We start from the raw sequence: 21,725 nt of genomic DNA, 5'->3' as shown, positions 1-21,725 counted from the left end.
CACAATCAGTAAATGAGTTTTCCTTTTAACGGTAATTCATAGCCTCTGATTCTTTCTATTTTGTGGCTTCAGCAAAGTTGCCACATCCTGAATGCTCTTTGGAAGGTGAAAACGTAGGAAGCAGGCATGCATGCACATCTTAGTACTCAGGCTAAAGGTGCATCCTTTCCTTATCAGATTTCGTTGTAAAAGATTTCTAACTGGACACACACAGTGGCAAGGGAAACTTGAAATGAATCCTTGTTTACTAGCTGATATCTGGCGAGAAACTGATACCAATGAAAATAACCTTTTGGTGTAGAAACCGTGTATCTATTGCAAATTAACAATAAAAAACATAAGGCTTATTTTCTACTACAAAGTGGGAGTTAGAGTGTGGAGAAGGTTGAGCAATGGCTGCTACTTGTGCTTATTGGCAGTGAGATGAGAACACTGGTGACCGACAGTAGTGATACTCCACCATAGGTATCAAAATCTAAAAATAATTCATATGTATTCAGAATAAATACATAATAAATCACTTTGTTGATACATGTGTTTAACTTATACCTGGATAGTGTACTATATAGTATTTTTAAAATGTAGTTAAATTTAGAAAAAAAATAGGCAAAATGTTAAGGAAAAGAATGTGAATACACGCTGGTGGCCTTCGGTGCTGTCTGTTCTCTGCCTGTTCATCACTCCTCCCCAACCCAGGCACCCACTGACATCAACACTTTCTCCACGACTTGTTGGAGGAGGTACGTTACTCTGGGTGGACATGGAGGTTTAAAAAGCCCAAACCATTCCCAGTTAGCCTCTCTAGATCTCTGTCTTTATCTCTGTCTGTCTGTCTGTCTGTCTCTGCCTTCTGTCTCATGGTTGTGAAACATACATAAGCTCTCAGCTACTTCTCCAGTACCATGCTTCCTTTCCTGTTGCCATGCTTCCGACCATAATGTCATAGACTCATGCTCTAAAGCAACGAGCATGACCCTCATTAAATGCTTTCTTTTATAAGTTGCCTTAATCACGGTGATTCTTAACAATAATAGAAAAATAACTAAGACAGATCATTTGTTCCCTCCTTGGTTAGGCTCCTCTGTTTCTGTGTTGAATTTGAGTTTCACATATATTGAAGGCAACAGGGTTTTATCAGATGTGTCTTTTGAAAACAGTGCCTTCCAGTTTGTGGCTTGTCATCATATCTTCTTGACAGTGACATCATGAAACACAGTATTTTATTATAATTAAGTTTATGGACTGTAAATGTAGTGTTCCATTTTTGAAAATCAAAACTACTTTTAAGATACTAACATTTTCTTTCCCTTGTATGATCTTTTGGAGTTTTAAAAATTTTTAGACTTATCTTTTAGATATCCTTGCTGTTATGAGAACAAAGAAATGGAGCAGAAGTTGGAAGAGTAAGGACGAGAAAATCAATTGAAGTTATTATGTCAAAGGCAGGGGCTTACTGAAGTAGATCCTGTGTGAGTGGGAGGTGGCAGAGTCTATGCACAGATGGAGGGTTGGCCTTCGATAGGATCACAGCTCATAGTGTGCTCATATGTGAACAGCAGGAACACGGAGTATGTGGGTGCAGATGCTGAAGAGTGAATGGATGTGACTGTGGGAGTCTGCAGAGTTCTATTCTAAAGTCTGATTTTTCTCAGTGAATAAGAAATGGAGAACAAAAATGGGTAAGTGGTACTTGGGATTTGGAGAGAAAAATCATAAAATGGGAGTGTACAAAATCAAGGGAAATACAACACAATTGTCATGAGTCACTCAGGGCTACAACTGAAATTGCCCATGATGAAATTAGAGGGTCAATTCTGTCTCCACGATTGAGTTCATTTCTTTAGCTGTGTTCATTGTGGTGATGTAAGTAATGAGGAGGCAGATGATCTCATGCTGTAAAGTTCTCAAAAAGTACAGTAAAGTAAGAGAGCACAAGAGTTGAGCACGCACATGAGGAAGTGACTCATACACATATTATATATTAGCTGACATTCTATTCTTACCGTTTTCTTTCTGTTGCTTTGATAAGCACCATGAACAATATAAGACGAGGAATAAGAGATTGATTTTGATTTACACTTCCAGGTAGCAGTCCATCACCTGGAAAAGTCAGGGCAGGAACTCAAGTAACAGATTCGGAAGCCATAAGGAACTTGGCTTACTGGCTTGCTCCCATGATAATGTTCAGTTATCTTTTTTTTTTAAAGCTCATTGGGCTACAGATGTCACTATCAACAATGGACTGGACCCTATAACATCAATTAGAAATCAAGAAAACCCACATGTCCAACTGGTGCAAATAGTTCTTCATTTGAGGTTCCCTCCTTCTTTCCAGGTATGTCATACTGATAACCAAAATTAGCTATTACATCTAATGGCAGCCGTCAGGGAAAGCTTACTGTTGAAACTGGAGAACCTGAGATTTGTAAGGCAGTTGGAGCTGGGCTTCTAATGAAATGAGCTGAAGGTAGAGGAAGTGAAAGTTGGGTGGGAAATATGATGCATAAGACTGGTATAAGGCAGGGACTAGCATTGATTATGGCAGAGTCAGGGGTTGGCCAAGGAAGAGAGTGAGAAAAAAATGAATGTTTCATGAAGATCATTTCAAGTAACTTGCATACAGGATGCTGGAAGGATGATCTATATGAACAGTCACCACTACAAATGTAAGACAGGATTATTTTGGGAATAGTGGCAATGAGTCAGGAGGCTAAAAACATCCCCAAATGAGGAGGAGTCTTTAGATGCTGGGTATGTGACACTAACAGTGAGGGGTAGTACTTGATAATGCTCTACTGAGATATGACTCAAAGACGTAGGTTTTTAGGAAGAAAAGAATATGATCCAGACCCCACAATGAGAAAGCAAATTCTCTTCCAGAAATCCAGTAGTAAAATGGCTATGGGCAGAACAGCTACAACTTGACAGAACAGCAAAGTAAACATCCTTAGAAGAACAGTTCATGGAGGGAATGGGAGGGAGTAGTTGGGGGACTGTGGTTGGAGGGACTCAGGAGATATTATTTTTCACATGATTGCAATGAATCTTTGGGGAGGGTCAGAGGTAGTATTGGATGCTTTGGAGGAGTGAAAGAAGGGAAGGGAAGAGAAGTTATTTGGGGACTAATGTCTAGTGCAGTGGTTTGTATGAGAACATCCCTCATAGACTCAGATACTTGAACACTGGCACCCAGTTGGTGGCTATGTTTGGGGAGGCTTAGGAGGAAGAGCCTTGCTGGAGACAGTATGTCATTTAAGCAGGTTTGACAGTTTGTGGTCTGACTCCACCTCCATTTTACTCTCTTTCTCTCACTCTCTGTTTCATGCTCACAATTGAGATGTAGTTCCCATCTCCTTATTCCTGCTGCCCTGCATGCAATTTGCTGCCATGCTTTCCCACCACAATGGACTCTCATCCCTCTGGAACTGTAAGTCCAAATGAATATTCCTTCTGTAAGTTGCTTTTGGTCATGTTGTATTATTGCAGTAATAGAAAAGTGATTAATATACCTAGAAATATTTTCTAGAAGGTTAATTTTATCTGCCTTGTTGACGTAGTTGAACTACTAGATTTTAAAGCAGACAGTTGGAATAAAAACAAACGATGCAAGTTAATAAGAAACCTGCCTTTCCCCGTATTATGGCACCCATTCATCCTCATCACTCTAAACCTGAAAATACACCTTCTGGTCCCCCTCCACAGCAAGATAGTTTAATATTCACTCAGTAATAGTTAGTAAGGGCATATTAGAAGCTAGGCACTGGAAATATGTTAGAAAATGTAGAAGAAATTGATACATTACAACAAAATTTCTCTTAAATTTATATGTAAAATGAGATTTGGGAGTAAGTATTGGCTGGGCAAACACAGAGTATTCTATGCAGTCTCTCCTGCTTGTATTCATAATCCTTTTGTGCCAGCATCTCCTTCATGATCTAGTCTGCATCAGATGCTATTCATGTTTAACTCATACTGATCAGGACATTGCCTATTATTTTGTTTCCTGTTGATGTTGTTGTTGTTGTTTAATATATCCATGTTGTGAGCCTCTGATACAGAATTGATTATGAGAGAGAGGCGTGGACAGAAGGCCATTAGATTCTACCTCAGCTACGGTTAGGGCCTCATGCTTAACTTTTGATTAAAAGTTGAATGGTCATTTTAGTGTGTTTGTTAAAGAACTCTACACTAAATGCATGTCGAAATGTACACTTTAAATGCTGACAGAAGTTCAGAGCAAGCTGTGATCACTGTTTTGCAGAATGTCATGATCTCTGTGATAATTTTTATAAAGTTGGCATGGAATTGTGTGAAATAGCTAAGGCAAAACATTCATGACTCTTTTGTCTATGATCTCCATTTTCTATTCTGTATCAGAGGCTCACAATTTGAATAGAAAAATGATTAAAATAATTTGCCAAGTTGGGAGATCCAAGGAAAAAGAGATAAATGTTAGGTAGTATTTTTCCCATTTGAACACTCAGTATTTTGGAAAATTTCTTGAAAAAAAAAAAGCTAATGGAATACTATAATAAGTAGTATTACAGAACGCTATTTTGCTGACTCATAAGTATATCTGGAAAACTGTTATGATGCTTAATGAAGATTATTGGAGTCCAGCCCCTCTATAGACTTCTCCCAGAATTCTGGAAGAGATGCTACCACCAGTGGATTAATTAATCTAAGAAATTCTCGAATAAATCTACATACACAAAACTCTTTGGTCCATTCACTTTATTCTTCTGAGTCACTTTTCTCTCTACACAGCTTCTATTCTACTCTCTTATTTAGCTACTTTCTTGTCTGATTCCTCTCTACATTTTTATACTGTTCCCTCTGTGTGCTATCTTAATTCCTTCATCTAGTTCTGCCCCATCTAGGTTCTCATCCATTTAGTTCTTTCCCATCTTAGCTCTTCTCCAATCTAATTTCCTCTCTGTATTCTTCTAAGTTCTCTCTCTCTCATTCTTCCCCATCCAGTTCTTTCCCTTCTCCTTAGTTCTTCCCATCTCCTTCTTTTTCATCTTGTTCTTCCCCATCTTCCATCTCATTCCTCTAGTCCTCTCTTCTAATCCTCTCCTTTGTCTCTCTCCAGTATAGTCTAAATACACATACAATCCACAGTTCTCTGGTTCCACAGCTTTCTGGTTGGGCAGGGCAAGTTTGCTGGGTAGCTAGGCAACCAGCATCACAGCTAGATGTACCTGGTAAGTAAAAGCCCTTTAGTTCTGGGATAATTATTAAAGAGAGATCTAGAATTAGAGAAAACACTTGGAGGAGAGGAGGGTTAAGCTTAATTAGCACATCAACCAGGCCTTCACTAACAGATAGTCTGGATGCTTATCTGTCTGCCATCCATTCTTAGAAAGCCTGGGAAGTATCTTAGATAAATACTCTTGTCCAGAGAAGGTCCTGGCCAGATGTTGCTAATGATGATAACTACAGAAAGCCCTGAAATTTGGGGTCTGGCTGTGTGACTGCTTTTAGCACAGTTTGGAGATATATCCAAATACTTTATTTGTATAGAGGAAATTTTTCCCAATGGATGATCAAACACATGGTTCTAGGAATGGAAAAGCTACAAGAGCACACAAGAAACTCATAGCAGGAAACGACTAATATTCAAAAGTCAGTAACACTAATACTTTTTAAGCCTTTGCCTTGTCCTCTGGAAAGGCCCTTGGCTTCTTCCAGGGATAGCTTTTGCTATAGTCAGCTGAATTCCTACTTCACATTTCTACAGCCAGCATCAGGTGCTAAATTTGAGAAAATGAACATAATAATTATATCATATAAAACAGTTATTATGATTCTAAAATTGTGTGTGTGTGTGTGTGTTTGTGTGCTTGCACACATGTGCATGTACGTTGAAAATCTGGAATAAAAGAAGTTCTTTAATCACATTACACTAAATGTCTAAAAAGATTACAACAAGCTATTCTTATCAAAGATGGTAATAAAATAGAAATCCTTATATTGAAATACCACATAAAAACATGGATTTTTCAGGATTCTTTAAACTTGAGCATTGATGTAGTTATAGAAAATTGAAGGATAAAAAGAAAATATAAGTAGTATATTATCAATTATTCTTTTTGAGTCATTTCAATTTTCAAATATTACTTGTTATTGTTGAACAACTAGGCATAAATTAGAGGCACATATCTCACACCTGCTTTCTCAAGTATGTCCTAAAAGCCTTCCTGCACTTTCCATACTCTATTATGCCTACCTCTTGATCCTCATAAATCAGCTTTCTCTTGTGAATCCTCCAAGAAATAATCCCAGTAATGACATTGCCATATTCCCAAGCTTATCTAATGCCACAATCCACACGCAAGCCAAGACTGAAGCAGCTTTGGATTCCATGTGGACACACAACCATGGAAAGAAATCCACATGTCCAGTTAATATCATAAAACTACAAACAACATAATTGACCAAACAGTATTTTTCCTCTCCCAAAGCCCATGTGTCCAGTAGAAATGATCTTCAGTGAGAATCACCTAGATAAACCCAAGGACAAGTAACTTAAAGTAACAATCATAAATGCCATCAAAGAATTCAAGTAGTTTAAAGAAGTAAAGACCAAACAGCTCCATGAATTTAAAGAGGATGGCAGCAATTGCCCAAGTGATGTCCAAGGAAAGTCAAACATAGAGCAGAATAAAATTGAACAGAGAATCAGAAAAGAGAATTCAGAAAACTGAATTCTATACAGAGTTAAAACTATTGATGAGAACACAAGCAGAAATGAAAAGAGAATTGAAAATTCCAATAACCAATTAGAAAACTCAGGGGAATCCCTTACAAGTAGAATGGACCCAGTAGAAGATAAAATGTCAAGAATGAAGGAAATGTAGAGGAACTGGACCAGTCAAGCAAGATGATGAAAAGACTTTTAAAAATAACTAGAAAGGAGCATGTAAGAACTGTGCGACACTACGAGAAGAGCAAACCATCACATTGTAGGTGCAGACTGAGGAGAAGAATCTCAAGGCAAGGGCATAGACCTGATTTTCAAATAATTCATAGAAGAAAATGTCACTGAATTAAGGAAGGCATACTCATAGATAGAAGAAGTGCATAAAGGGAGGAGCACAAATGAAACTCTCCATAGCATATTGTGAGTAAAATATTAAATATATAGAACAAAGAGTGGTTATTGAAAACTGAAAGAAAAAAATCAAAAATAACATAAAGGAAATACTTTCAGAATAACAGCTGATTTCTCAATGGAAACTTTAAAAGCCAAAAGGGAATGATAAAATGTATGCCAAGTTGTGAAGGATCATAAATTCCAACCAAAACTGCTGCACCCAGCAAAACTACCTTCTACAGTTTAAGTAGAATGAAAATCATTTTATTATACAAACAAGCTAAAAGAATTCACTATTCCAGCCCTACAGAGAATACTGCAAGCCATATTTTAACTAAAAAGGAACAAGTATAACATTGAGACTATGGGAAGAAAGCAAGGAAAGTAATAATTACTGAAACACAAAATATAACTAAGAATGTAAACAGCAAAAAATAAAATTACAGCAATCAATGTAAAATTTTTAATAATATCTCTAAGTATTAATGGCATCCATTCCTCAGCAAAAAAAAATAGATTGGTTGAATTCATTAAGAAACAAATTCCACCTAACTTGTGCACAAGCAATTCATCTTATCTTCTTCCTTCAAAGATAACCACCACCTTAAAAAGAAAGGAAGTTAACAAAAAGTATTCCAAGCAAATGAGATTAGGTGTTGCAATCCTAATTATCCAATAAAATAGATTTCAAAATTTGATTAATCAAAAGAGATAAAGGACAGTTCATTGTAATTGAGGAAACAATTAGCTGAGAGTAAATTATAATCACACACACACACACACACACACACACACACACACTTACACTCACACAATCTTAATGAATTCAAAAAATTGAAGTAACTCCACACATATATCCTATCTGAAGACATAATAAAACCACGATCAACAGTAAAGATCCCTCAATAATCTTAAAAACTCATGGAGATTAAACAACATATTACTGAGTTATGAAGTGGTCAGAGGAAAAAAATCAAGAAATGAGTTTAAAAGTTCATGGAATTAAACAAAAACGAAAACAAAAGGCCACAAACCCACTAGGACACATTAGAAGTCTCCAAAGGAATTTACATTTCTAAGTCCATCCATGTAGCGAATATTATCTTAAGGTGTGTTACTTTTGTTTATGTTGCATTTGTTTAACTCTGTGAAGCTGTGTTACTGTGCCTGTCTAACACACCTGATGGTCTAATAAAGAACTGAACAGCCAGTGGCAAGGCAGGAGAAAGGATAGGCGGGGCTGCTGTGGGATGTCTTTCTGTATGCTGTAAATATAAGTTGCTCTGATTGGTTAATAAATAAAGCTGCATTGGCCTATGGTAAGGTAGCTTAGAAGCACATAGGAAATACAAGCAGACATACTGAGAGAAGAAAGGAGAGGAGAGGGAGATGCCTAGCTGCTGCCCAAGGAGCAGCAAGATGCCAGCCGACAGGTAATATTATGGCTATGTGGTAAAACATAGATTAATAGAAATGGATTAATTTAAGACGAAAAAGCTAGCTAGCAAGAACCCTGCCATAAGCCATCCGGTTTGTAAATAATATTAAACCTCTGAGTGATTCTTTTATAAGTGGCTGCAGGACCTAGGGGCATAGTGGGAATATGGGGCTGGGTGGGAAAGGAGAAATTTATCACTACGTGGGGCTGATAGGTAGAGAGTATATATAGAACGAGAAAACTGGGAGGAGAGAGCTAGGAGCCAAAGAAGGAGGAGGACCCAGGGGCAAGCCACTGAGCTACACAGCCAGTCACAGAGTAAGAAACAAAGAAAGGTATGCAGGAATAGAAAAGGGAAAAACTCAGAGGCAAAAGACAGATGGGATAAGTTAGGTTTAGGAAAGCTGGCAAGAAACAAGCCAAAATAATACTGGGCTTTTATAATTAAGTATAAACCTCTGTGTGTGATTTATTTGGAACCTGGGTGGTGTGAGGTAATATTTTATGTGTGCACTCCAATAAAGCTTATCTGAGGATCAGAGGAAAAAGCTAGCCACTATAGTAAACACAGAGGTTAGGCAGTGGTAGCATATGCCTTTAATCGGGATGCAGAGATCCAGCTGGATCTCTGTGGTTAGTACTGGGATTAAAGGCTTGTACTACCATGCCTGCCTCTGTTTCCAGTGTGGCCTTGAACTCACAGAGATCCATATGGTTCTCTGCCTCCAGAATGCTAGGATTAAAGGCGTGTGCTACCACTGCCTGACCTCTATGTTTACTATAGTGGCTAGCTTTTTCATCTGATCCTCAGATAAGCTTTACTGGAGTGCAGACATAAAATATCAACTCAGTGGCAAGCCCCCCAAAGGGTAAAAATCACCCAACAACACATCAATTAAACTAATCAGAAAAGAACAAATAAATGACTTAATGATGCAACTCAAGAATCTAGAAAAACAAGAACAAACCAATCTCAAATCCAGTAGATGGGAAGAATCAGTACAACAGACACGAAAGAAGCCCAGAATGTTACATGAAATATTTAAAAAACCTACAGTCCATTAAATTAGAATACCTAAAAGAAATAGATGAATGTCTAGATTCTGCTAAGCCACAAAAATTAAGCCAACAAAAACCACAAATTTAAATAGATGCATGATATACAAGGAGATAGAAACAATAACAAAATAACTTACAAATAAAATATACACACATCCAGGTGGATTTACATCAGAAATCCACCATACTTTCAAAGAATGTATACAACCAATGATCCCTAAATTATTATTTTTTTAAATAGAAATGAAAGGAGACTTGAACATTTGTCTTTGAAATCAGTATTACTCTAATACCAGAACCAGGTATAGATACCCCAAAATACTACTAGTAGTAGTAATAACAATAAAAATATTAATATTGGTGGTGAGGTGGTGATATTAGAAAGAAAGAAAGAAAGAAAGAAAGAAAGAAAGAAAGAAAGAAAGAATGAATGAATGAAAGAAAGAAAGAAAGGGAAAGAAAGGTAGAGACAAATATCCTTGATGAACATGCCTCCAAAATTTCTCAAAAAATACTTTAAAACTGAATATACACATATGTCAAAAGATAATATACCGTGTTCAAGTTGACTTTATCCCAGAGAAGCATGAATAGTTCAACATAGGTAAGTCAATAAATGTAATTAATCACATTGACTTGACGAGAAAAAATCACAAGGCAAACTCTATATATGTAGGTAGGTCTTTTGTATATAATATGCCTTCATGATGAAAGTCCTAGACTGAGTAGTACTGGAGGAAATAAACCTCAACATAATTTTGACACACATAAAAAAACACAGCAAACATCATCTTGGATAAGAAATATTCAAAAAATTCCATTGAAGTCAAGAAGAACACATTGTTATCCACTATCCCCACTCCTTTTCAATATAGTGTTTGAAATACTAGCCAGTTCAATGTAAGACATGGAGGAAAGTGAAAAGGATGTGATAGACAAAAGAACTTGAATTATTAGTATTTACATATGATCTGATATTGTACACAAAATATACTGAAAGTTCCACCAGAATACTTCTGGAAATGATCAAAACTTTCAGCAAGATGAAAAGCTTTTCAGCAGGATGTAAAAATCAGCTTACAAAAATAATTAGACTTTCCGTGTACTGATAAAAATCCAGCTGAGAGAGAGATAATGATAAACAATCCTTCACAATAGCTCCCAAAATAAATAAGATATCTAGGTAAAACCAAACTATGGAGATCAAAAGCCACTAAATGAAAACTAAATGCCTGTAGGAGATTGAGGAAGGTTCCAGAAGACAGAAATTCGTGTAGACTGTTACAAATAATATTGTGAAAATGACTATTCTACTAAGGGCAATTGACAAGTCAATGCAATCCCAATGCAAATACCTACAATATTTTTCATATTAATGTAAGAGAATCCTTAAATTAATTTGGAGCCACAAAAGTTCCCAGTAGCCAAAGCAAAGCAATCTTAATTAAGCATGAAAGATCAATGTTTCAGGGATTAACATATTATATTATAAATTATACTACAGAACTATAGTAATAAAAACAGCATAGAACAGGCATAAAAACAGACATTTAATTCAAGAGAACAACATAGAAAACCCAATATGAATATATGTTACTACAGCCATCTGATATTTGATGAAAATATCAAAAATATATGCTGGAGGAAAGACAGAATCTTCAACAATTGATGAGAGGACATCGTTATGTCTACATATTCATGAATAAAATTAAACATGTACCTTTCATTCTGTACACAAAAACAATTTCAAATGAATCAAAAACCTCAATACAAAATATTTGTCACTGAAACTGAGAGAAGAGAACTTAGGGATGGTCCTCTATAAAATGGATGTAGGAAAGAGTCTTCTGAATAAGACTATATTGGCTCAGGAATTAAAGGAATTAAGGCCCAAAATTGACAAATGATACTTTGTAAAACAAAAACCTCTCTATACAGTTAAAAAAAACAAACAAACAAAAACCCAAAACAAAAAATCCAACCAACCAATCTAACAAACAAATCAGTCAAACAGATGAAGAGGAAATTCAGAGTTGGATAGAATCTTTGTCAGCAGTACATCTGATGAGAATTAGTATATTGAATTATATATATAAAACTAAAAAGGAGATCCAAGTAAACAAATGGCCTAATTTAAAAATTGGCTACAGGTGTAAATGGAGAAGTCTCAAGACAATAATAAAATGGGTAAGGGATATCTGTTAAAGAGTTTAACATCCTTAGCATCATGGAATACATATTAAAACTTCTTTGGTATTTCAGCCTTGTACAGAAATGTTCACTGATACTATATTCTCAAGACTTGGAGAAGGAAATACCTGAAATATCCTTCAACTGCTGAACAGAAAGTGAAAATGTGGAGCGTAGATGCAATGTAATTCTATTCTGCTATAAAGAAATATAAAAAAAATACCAACTGAGTTGGGTAAACCAGAAAGACAGCTGCCGTATTCTCTCTCATGTCTGATCCCAACTATGAATCTTGTGCTGAAAGTAGATAACCTGGAGTCCCCCCAGAAACTGGGAAAGTAAGAAGGGAGTATGCTGAGGTTGGGGTGAAGGAGTTCTAGGGAGGCCATAGTAGGACACAGGTGCTATGAGTGATCAGGTGGGAGAAGCAGGGAGGGGTAAATTTACCTGGGAAGGGGGAAGGAAATCAATACAAAAGGTTAGTGAAGGAAGTGTAATGAATAAAATTAAGGATTTTTGAATAAGCCATAGATACATGCATAATATATGTGTATATACACACAATATACAAAAGTACAGATATATAGATACATATTTTAAAGGAATTTATGTCACCTGAAGATATACTTCCCTCAAGAGCTGTAGACAATCTAAAAAGAAAAACCAACTCCCAATGACCCATGCATGGGAAGCTTCCCTTCAAATTGTTGGCCAGGGGAACTGAACAGACTTCCAAAATAATGTTCTTACCGTTGTCCTTCGTTGCCTTCCTGAACTTTAATAGGTAAGACCATATTGCTTAAGACACGAGCAAATATCAGACACAGGGAACAGAGGAATGGAGCAATCCCTGACCTGGAATCCTCCTTCCTGAGGCCTAGCTCCCACAGTATCTGAAGACGTTATGCAAGCTGCCAAGGGAGAAAAGCAATCAGCAGCTCCCCTCAACTGTAAAGCCTATTAACCACAATACTGACTATTGTGGCAAGATATCTGTAATAGTGCAGTAGTGATGCATATCCTGGTTGTGACAAGTAGCATTATAATTGGACTTACGGCCCACTCAATTGGGAGTAAAGCATGCCTGGTACTGTAAATCTAGCTAAGTCCCTGTGGCTTATGAGATCATGTACCTCAGATGAGAACATATTAGAACCGTTTTTCTAGATCAGCATAATGCCTAACATCAGAAATACTTACCTTTGTGTATGTGTGTTATTCTGTTTTTATTTATTGTAATGTGTTTCCTTTTTTAAAATAATTTTTTTAAAAAAATTCTTTCCTTTTACATACCAACCCCCGTGCCCTCCCTCCCCATCTCCCACTACCACCGTCTACCCCATCCCACCCCATCCCCTGATCGTTTGTATTCTAAAGAGAGAAAAAAAAGGTGCAGAGTTGAGTGGGTGAGGAGGTAGGTAGAGTCTGGGAGGAGTTGGAGGACAGGAAAATGTGATCAGAATCTATTATATGATAAAAATTTTCAATAAAAATGTATATAATAAAAATATTTGTCTTTATGCACAGATAAATGTAGCTCTTAACCGTTATCAAAGAATCTTTTTTCTTTTATCCAGCCACAGGCCATTACAAAAACCCTAAACTGGTCAAAATGCACAGAACAAATGACTGTTGGTTACTTAGTGCCATTTAACATATCTAGATACAACCCCTACAGCTAGGGCTCAGGAACATTGTGGAAAGGGGGAGGAAATATTTTAAGAGTCATATATGTATATATGTATATACATGTATATGTCTGCATGTGTACAGATAAATAAGTATGTGGATCTATCTATCTATCTATCTATCTATCTATCTATCTATCTATCTATCTACCTACCTACCTATCTATCCATCTATCTATCTCTCTACCCACCCACCCATCCATCCATCCATCCATCCATTCATTCATCCATCTACCAACCCACCCTCCCACCTCCGCATCCATCTGTCCATCCACCCATCCATCTCTCTCTCTTTCACCATATATATATATATATATATAGTTAAGTGATTAGAGAAGGGAACGATAGAGTTTTACCCAGGAGGAACTGAAGCAATTGAAGCAATTGTTAGAGTGGTCTGAATATAATCAAAATACATTGTACAAAATTCGCTCTCGGTCTTTTTTTTTTTTTAGTTTCTTGAGACAGGGTTTCTCTGTGTAGTCCTGGTTGTCTTACAATTCACTCTGTAGACCAGGCTGGCCTAGTACTCAGAAATTCACCTACTTCTGCCTCCCAAATGTTGAGATTAAAAGCATGTGCCATCACTGTCCAACATGTATAAAATTATCAAAGATCTAGTTAAAATGGAAAAAGAAGTACTTTTGAATGTCAACATTAAAAGTTAATATGCCTGAAACTATATATGGAAACAAGTTTTATTTATTTATTTATTAAAATATTTTATTTATATATTTAACAATCTGACCCCTGGCTGCTTTCCCTCTTTCCTTTCCTTCCTCTCTCTTCCTTCCCTCTGCCCCATCTCCCATCCACTCCTCCTCTGTTTCTATTCAGAGGAGGGCAAGACTCCCATGGATATCAACCAAATATGGCATATCAAGTTGAAGGCTGGACAAGGCAACCCAGTATGAGGAAAAAGGTCCCAAAAGCCGGCAAAAGAGTCAGAGGCAGCCCCTGCTCCCACTGTTAGGAGTCCCACAAGAAGGCCAAGCACAACTGTTTTACTCCATCTTTTTCTTAGAAGATAATACATTTACTTTAGTATTATATCTACTCCATGTATGGTGGTACATGCTTGTAGTACCAACTGCTTGAGAGTGTCATACAGGAGTATTGTATTTTCATCATTTCCACACCACCAGCCCCACCTCAACCCTCTCACATTGTCTCACTTCCACTCAAATTTGTGAGCTTTTACTTTAATTATATACTACATATATATATATATATATATATATATATATATATATATATATATATATATATATACACACACACACAAATATGACTATAACCTATTGAGTTCATTTTAGTATTGCTATAGTTATATAATTTTAAAGATGACCACTTGGGATTAGATAGCCTGTCAGGGGGCTATCCCTGGAGAAGAATGACTCTCCCTTCCTCAGCCAACATTATTTTCTTATAGCTCTAACCCGGGAATGGAACCTTGTAAGATTTTCCACTTGTACTTTGGAAAGCCACTTGCTGATGTATGAGCAGTTAGGCAACTATATAGTTGAGATTTCATGGGTCCAACACCTTTTGTGTACAGAAGATACTATCTCTCAGAAGATGGCCTGGTTTTCACGCCCTTATGGTCTTCCTGTTCCCTCTTCTAGGATTTTTTTCTTGAGCCTTAAGTATAAGGGATATGATGAAGAAATATCAATTAGGAGTGGAGATGTGGCAACAGTTGTTCTCTGCAGTTTTATCAGTGTGGATTTCTGTGCTGGCCTCTTTCTTCTGCACAAAGAACCTCCATTGATGATGGGTGACAGCTGTATTCATCTATCGATATAAGGATAGGAATACAGAATGCAGCTGGGAATTATACTGATCTCTGAAGGTAGCAGGTGTACGTCCTCCCATAGGGTCCATGGCCTCACTAGCCACAAATAGTTGCTTGAGTTTACAATACTGTGCCTGAGTTCCCTGCTGTCAAGCAGAACTTAAGTCCAATGAGAATGCAACCAGTCATGACCAAGATATAAGTGCCATCACCACGCGCCCTTGGGGATATCTCACCACCGTGGTGGTTGTTCTGAGCCTTCACATAGGGGCAAGACTGTCAATTGCTTTTCTCCTTCAGCAGCTTGCATAGGACCTTTGGATATAACGAAAGCTAAGCCTTCCAAAGGAGATTTCCAGAGAAACTCCACCTTGATTCTTCCAAACTCTGTATCTGAAATGTCGCAATAACACTTACATTTAAGTTTTGGGAAGCAACCAAAGGCAATGGCAATAACCTATAATTTGGAGACTCTTACAATCCTCCAACCCATTTCCCATGTCTGGCAGTGTGATTTTATTTAAGGGAGCAAAATCACTACAAACAGCATGGCTTCATTTAAATTATTTATGTAAGTATACATATAGACATACAGTATATATGTATTTGTAAGTAAACATGAAATGTACCTTAAACATTTTTCTATCTTCATGTCATAGACATTCTATTAAATTTATTTACTGTTACATTTGCTCAGTGTGTGTGTGTGTGTGGTTTACATCTACATGGTCTGCTCCAGAGGATCTTTTCTGAAACGTTTGCATATCAGAGCACTAGGGTCCTTTTAGTTTTATGAGGAGGTTCTCCGGCTTACACTACTTTCATGAAATCCCTTTACTCCACTACTCTAGTGAGCCACTTCTCTTCCAAACCAAGTGTCCATATGTAGATGGGACTATTTGTAGGCTCGCTATTTTTCAGTGTTCCTCACCTACCCTTGCATCTGGACCATATGCTCTGAAATGTGGCTTTTAGATGGCAGTGAAGGTCCTCCCACATCCTTCTTCAAGGGAACTCTGCTATTTTTAATCTTTGCATTTCTATATAAATTTTTTTAATATCCTGCCAGGTTCCATATGAGGCGTTGTCATCCTTATTAACACTTTATTAGATAAGTAGATGAAGTTCGACGTTGTGACAATTGTACAGTGTTGAATCACACAATACTTAATGGTGGTAATAGATGACAAATTAGGAAATCTATTTTTAATTTCTCAGTATTGTTTTAAAAGTCTGACATCTTGTGCAGTTTTTGTTGAGAACGTATGAATCTACACTAAATCTCTTTAGTGCTAGTGGTTATACACTATAAATTTCCCCCAAACACAGTGTATAGGGAGATACATGGTGAGGCTCTTGTTTGAGTCTCTGGACGTACTTTTGTGCATTATTCTGTGCATAACCTTATTTAAAGAGATTACAATTAGTACACCATTCATTATTTAATATTAAACCCACAGGTAACATTATTGTCACTTGCAGAGCATAGAACAACTGAGCCTAATACTTCCTCCATGAAGAACAACCCAGTCATTTTGTGTTTATTAATACTATACAGATATTTACCTCTGTATTATTTTCTAGTGAGAAACAGAAAAGGAGTTTATCTGGATGGAAGGTGAACTGGGGAGAAACTGGGAGGAGCAAGGGGAGGGGAAACTGTAATCAGGATGATTGTATGAGAAAATAATCTAGTTTCAATAAAAGGGAAAATCATTTAAAGATAAAAATTTTCATAGAATATTCATCAAATCAACCCTAAAACCAAAAAAGACAAGAGAAAAAACACCCGAGAAGTAGTATATGTGCTGCATTCTGTGAAAAGGTTTTATGTATAGTTATTGGAACAAGGATGAGGGGAAAAGAGAGAGAAAAAAAGAAAAGAAAGTGTTATTGGAATACACAGTAGTCCAGAATTTTCTAAAGGATATCCATTTATATAGATAGAAATCATAGTTTAATAGAAAAATGTGTATTTACCTATTCTAAAATAATAATTTAAGGCTTCTTTATAACTGTTACATCCTGCCTGATTTCGAATCATTTTTTGTTCAGTATTATTACATCCATTTTATTTTCAGCAATCAGTCATTATTATTCTTTATAAAGATGATATGATATAGATTTAGATCTGCCCACAAGTTCAGGATTTTGTTTTGTTATCCATCCGTTTCCCATCCTAGAACAGGTATAAAGAGCACTTTCCCATTTCAGATAAAGCAATCCATACTGGAGAGTTTGCATCTTATTATGCTGATGTTCAGATGAGCAAGGCTAGTGATTGACAGTGCTAGATACGTCTTAGTTTCCTTTCTTGATGCTGTGATCAAAAAATGTGAAAAAAGCAACTGAGAGATAAAGGGTTTATTTGACTCATATTGAAAGGATTTGGTGCATCCTGAAAGGAAATCAAGGCAGTGGGGACTTGAAAGCAGTTAGTGTCATTCAACAGTTAAGAGCAGAGGGCATTAATTAATGTATGCACACTAGTGTATACTTCACTTTCAGAGCTCTTTTGTCATCCATGATCACCTGTCCAAAGAATGGTACCATACATAGTAGGCTGGCTGTCCTACTACACAAGATAATTCCATAGGGACATACCCCACGCCATAAAAATCTAGACAATATATTTCCGAGACTCCCTTGTCAGTTGAGACTAGATTGTATAAAGCTGGAAATTAAAAGTAGCTATCACAGTGCTACTTAGCAAATAAATGAATTTTACATGTGGCTGCATCTCACATGAAACTCGAAGAGTTTTAAATGAAATAAATTTGCTTTTTTCTGCACAAAAGACTGAAGATGACTGATATTATCCAATTTTAAAGAGTATGCTTTAAAAATTACTTCATTTCTTCATTTGCTTATTTAGGACACATTTCTAAACTTTCGAAACCTTAAATTTTGTAATTTATAGTTAAAAATATTTCAAGATATGAATTCAGACATACAGAAAATCTAGAAATCATTTTAAATGTGCTTGTAATGGACTTAACCAAATTAATAAAGTCACTAGGTAAATATATTAGTACAAATATTCTTTAATTCATAGGAACATTTAAAATATCAGTATAAATGCTTTAAGAAAATGTAAAATATCATGTCAAAGAGAAAATCAGAGAGCTCTTTAGGGCACAGGACAGAGAGGTGTGAATGAGCAATTTTATTTGCAGGTAGAAGCTGTTCAGGATTTCCCAGTTGTTGTGGACCAAGGCAGTGGAGAATCAAGAAACAGTGAACAGTTTGGAGGAAGGTGACATCACTTTCGGTGGGTTGTGTGAACCACTGAAGCTTCCCAGGCTGGAAGATGGGCACAGTAGCCACAAGCCTTCATGACACTGGAAAGCACAAGCCTCAGACATGAAGCAAGAGCTGTGGTGAGGCTTCATCCTGGAACTTCAGTGTGAGGCGTAGAGGACAGGATGCCTGTGGGTTGTGCTGTGTCAATGCTGAGCACTGAGTCATGAGTTAAGTATTTGTTCTTTAATAAAAGTATGAGACATGTGCCTGTGAAACACAGAATTCTAAAGAGCAGGGTCTCATGTACCCAGTCTGTAGCGGATGTATTTGGATAGAATAGAAAATAAATGTCATCCTTCACTTAAACACCACCCAGGCTGAGATAACCATAACATCCTAGGCAGAATCTCTGAAATTTCCTTGGAATTTGAGTTTCTAATTTATATCTATCACGGGCATCATCAACAGGCTGTGTCTAAATATTTTAAATGCCCAGCAAAGCTAGGGTCTTGCAACCTCTCCAGAGGTTTACTTTGTTCATTGAATCAACCTTCTCTCTCTCAGCCTGTGTGGGAAAAGAAATCTGCAGACCCACAGGGCATAGTGGACGTTAGGGACTGTCCTACACCAAAGGGCATAGGTTAGACCCTCCAAAGCAGGCACGTGGCTATCTCATCCAATCAAGAACCCAGATAACTGAGCAAGCAGCTTATTCTCTGTGCTCCATAACCTTAATTCAAAACTTCTCAGATTGCTTCTAAACACTAGACAAAGTGAAGAGGCCAGGAGGAGGTAAGTTCTCTGAGGTCTTGGTTGCCCTGCACAGGCATGAACAGAGTTAGAGAAGCTTGTGTTTGGAAGACATTCTGGGTTCTTCAGAATAGAGAATGTTCTTTTTCTCCACGGGTTTTCTTGCAAAAGTGTATCATGGTACACTTAGAAGGTCTCAATTCTGATCCCAGAGTGTTGAAACTGAATCTTTACCTCATCAGCTATAAACAAATTCCCTTCCCCTGTGCATTTTGAGGATCTTTTAACTTTAGCTTGACTTACACTTGTCAACCTAAAATCATTAATTTTATAGATTATATTTCATAATGTTTACCAATGTTTATTTATCTCTATACATATTATCTTTCCATGAAGCAGCTTCAAAAGATGGAAATGGTTCAGGATTTCTTTCATCTCTGAGAAACTCCAGCTAAGAAATAGCCTAGTGAATGTTCTTAAAATTGACTTTTATAAGAAAATGTAAAACAATACTTTGCAGAGCAATTTTCTCCATAAGCTTTAACTGAATGTGAGGATTAATTCCTATCATTTTTCATCTTTGGGACCAAGGCACTTTGCAAAGTCCTCCTGACCATGCCATTTCACTACTGTTAGCTGCTGCTTAAGGAAGGAATCTAAAAAAAAAAAAAAACAAAAAAAAACAAAAAAAAACAAAAAAAAAAAAAAAAAACCTCTTAAATTAAGGTACTTTAAAATACCCTTTTGTCTTCTTTAGCTAAAATTTCCTGGTGCAAGCTTAATACACACACAAGTGTTACAGTGCACTGCTTGAACTTCTCAGCCAGGCCCATGGTCCATGATGTGAAGCTAACATGCACCAAAATAGAGCCTCCACGTTTTCTTCTTGAGCTATGACTTCATCCCTAGCATGCACAGGGATGAAGAACGTAGTTCAGCAAGCTCATGCTCAGGAAGGTATTATCAATATTCCTCAGGATCTTTGCTGTATGAGTTGGCATAGCTTCCCTAAGTAAAATTCCTATGTCTACATTGTTAACGTAGGACATTGCATCACTGTATTCTCCTAGCCTCTTACAGATAATAAATATTTCTCTATTCTTATTTTGTAACTGTGCTTACTTTGACTTTGTACCCACCCAGGTGTGAGGCCATAACATACAGTTACATCATCAGAGCTTAAAACTTCTGACTTTGGGTTTCAGTGCATGGCAAGTGCATGTTTAAGTGCCTAAGAACTTTCAGTATACTTTTGCAGTGTTCAATGAAAACCTGCAAACACCTTGTGCTATGGGATGAAAGATACATGGCTCCCATATTTTCCTCATTATTATTTTACCAGGCTTTTCTCACTGGTTTCTGTCAGTACTCTCAGAGAGTTCAGTCTTCTGTTTGTTCACCCGCATCACCCCTCCTAACGGAAAACACATGCACCCTGCACCTAGAAATTTTTACTTTCATGAATTCAGAGAGTCTGTTCCTTCTCACTCAGGTATCAGATCAAGTACTCCCTCTTGCAGGAGGCCCCTTCACCTCCTGTTTCCCTCCCCCACCCCCCACCTTTCTCTTGTAACATGCCTTTGAATTGCCACTACATTTTGGAAGCCACATGGCTTATTTGTTCAGGAACTGCCACTTCACATTCTAAGGGGCCAACAGACATTCCACATCCCAGTCGATTCTATGTTCCTGGTAGAAAACGGGCACAGCCGCAGTCTGTGTAGTAGTACGGCTCTGAAAAGCCCCACAATGAAATCCCGGCAAGGCGAAGTCTCACTTGCGGAAGACTGTCTTGAGATTTTGTATCTTGGCTTCGCTTCTTGTATGTTCTCTGCTTCCTGACGCAGATGTAACGAGACCAGCTCCTGCACACTCCTGCTGCCAGCCCTCCCCTTCAACGCTGAGCCAACATGAATGCTTTCTTCTTTACATTGCTTTTCTCAAGTATTTGGTCACATAAATGAGAAAAGTAACTGAGACATGAGTGTTCAATCAACGTTCATGGCAGAAGATTAGAGTATCCACAGGTGAAAATGGAGAGATACTGTACATATAAACCTTATGTTATTCTCACTTTTCACCTCTTTTCCTTTTCACATTATTCATTCATTAGGTAACTGAGGCTGCATTATTCATCTTCCCTTATTTTATATATATATATATGTATATATAATATTATTATTATAAGAAACAGGTGAAATATGTAAGTTTCATATCTTAAAGATGAGGAGCATGGCCATGAATTTCTTCACTGGCGGTATTATTTCAGTAACTTTTCAGATGGAACCATGGGCCACTGGGGCTAGAAACAGTATAGATATTGCTATTGGGGGAAATGTGGCTGCCACTTGAGGATTGGTCCTCCCAAAGAATCACCGAAACAAAAGAGAAGTATTCTCCAGTCTCATTTTAATTCAGGGGCTGTTAAGAATTCAGCTTAAGCTCAACTTGAACTTCTTATTG

The 21,725-nt window shown here is 37.1% G+C and overlaps 1 long non-coding RNA gene across 1 annotated transcript; it reads left to right on the top strand.

Annotated features, from left to right (window-relative positions):
- The first annotated feature begins 2,213 nt into the window (after positions 1-2,213).
- On the top strand, positions 2,214-18,690 carry LOC128112507 (uncharacterized). Its single transcript, XR_008219005.1, has 3 exons — positions 2,214-2,335; positions 3,344-3,427; positions 18,446-18,690. It is a non-coding gene; the product is annotated as an uncharacterized LOC128112507 (long non-coding RNA).
- Positions 18,691-21,725: the final 3,035 nt, after the last annotated feature.

This window comes from Peromyscus californicus, unplaced genomic scaffold (assembly GCF_007827085.1).
Source record: "Peromyscus californicus insignis strain IS unplaced genomic scaffold, ASM782708v3 Scaffold_17__1_contigs__length_78620276, whole genome shotgun sequence".
NCBI lineage: Eukaryota > Metazoa > Chordata > Mammalia > Rodentia > Cricetidae > Peromyscus > Peromyscus californicus.
The sequence above is the reverse complement of the archived record's forward strand: the minus strand, read 5'-3'. Positions and strand labels throughout refer to the sequence as shown.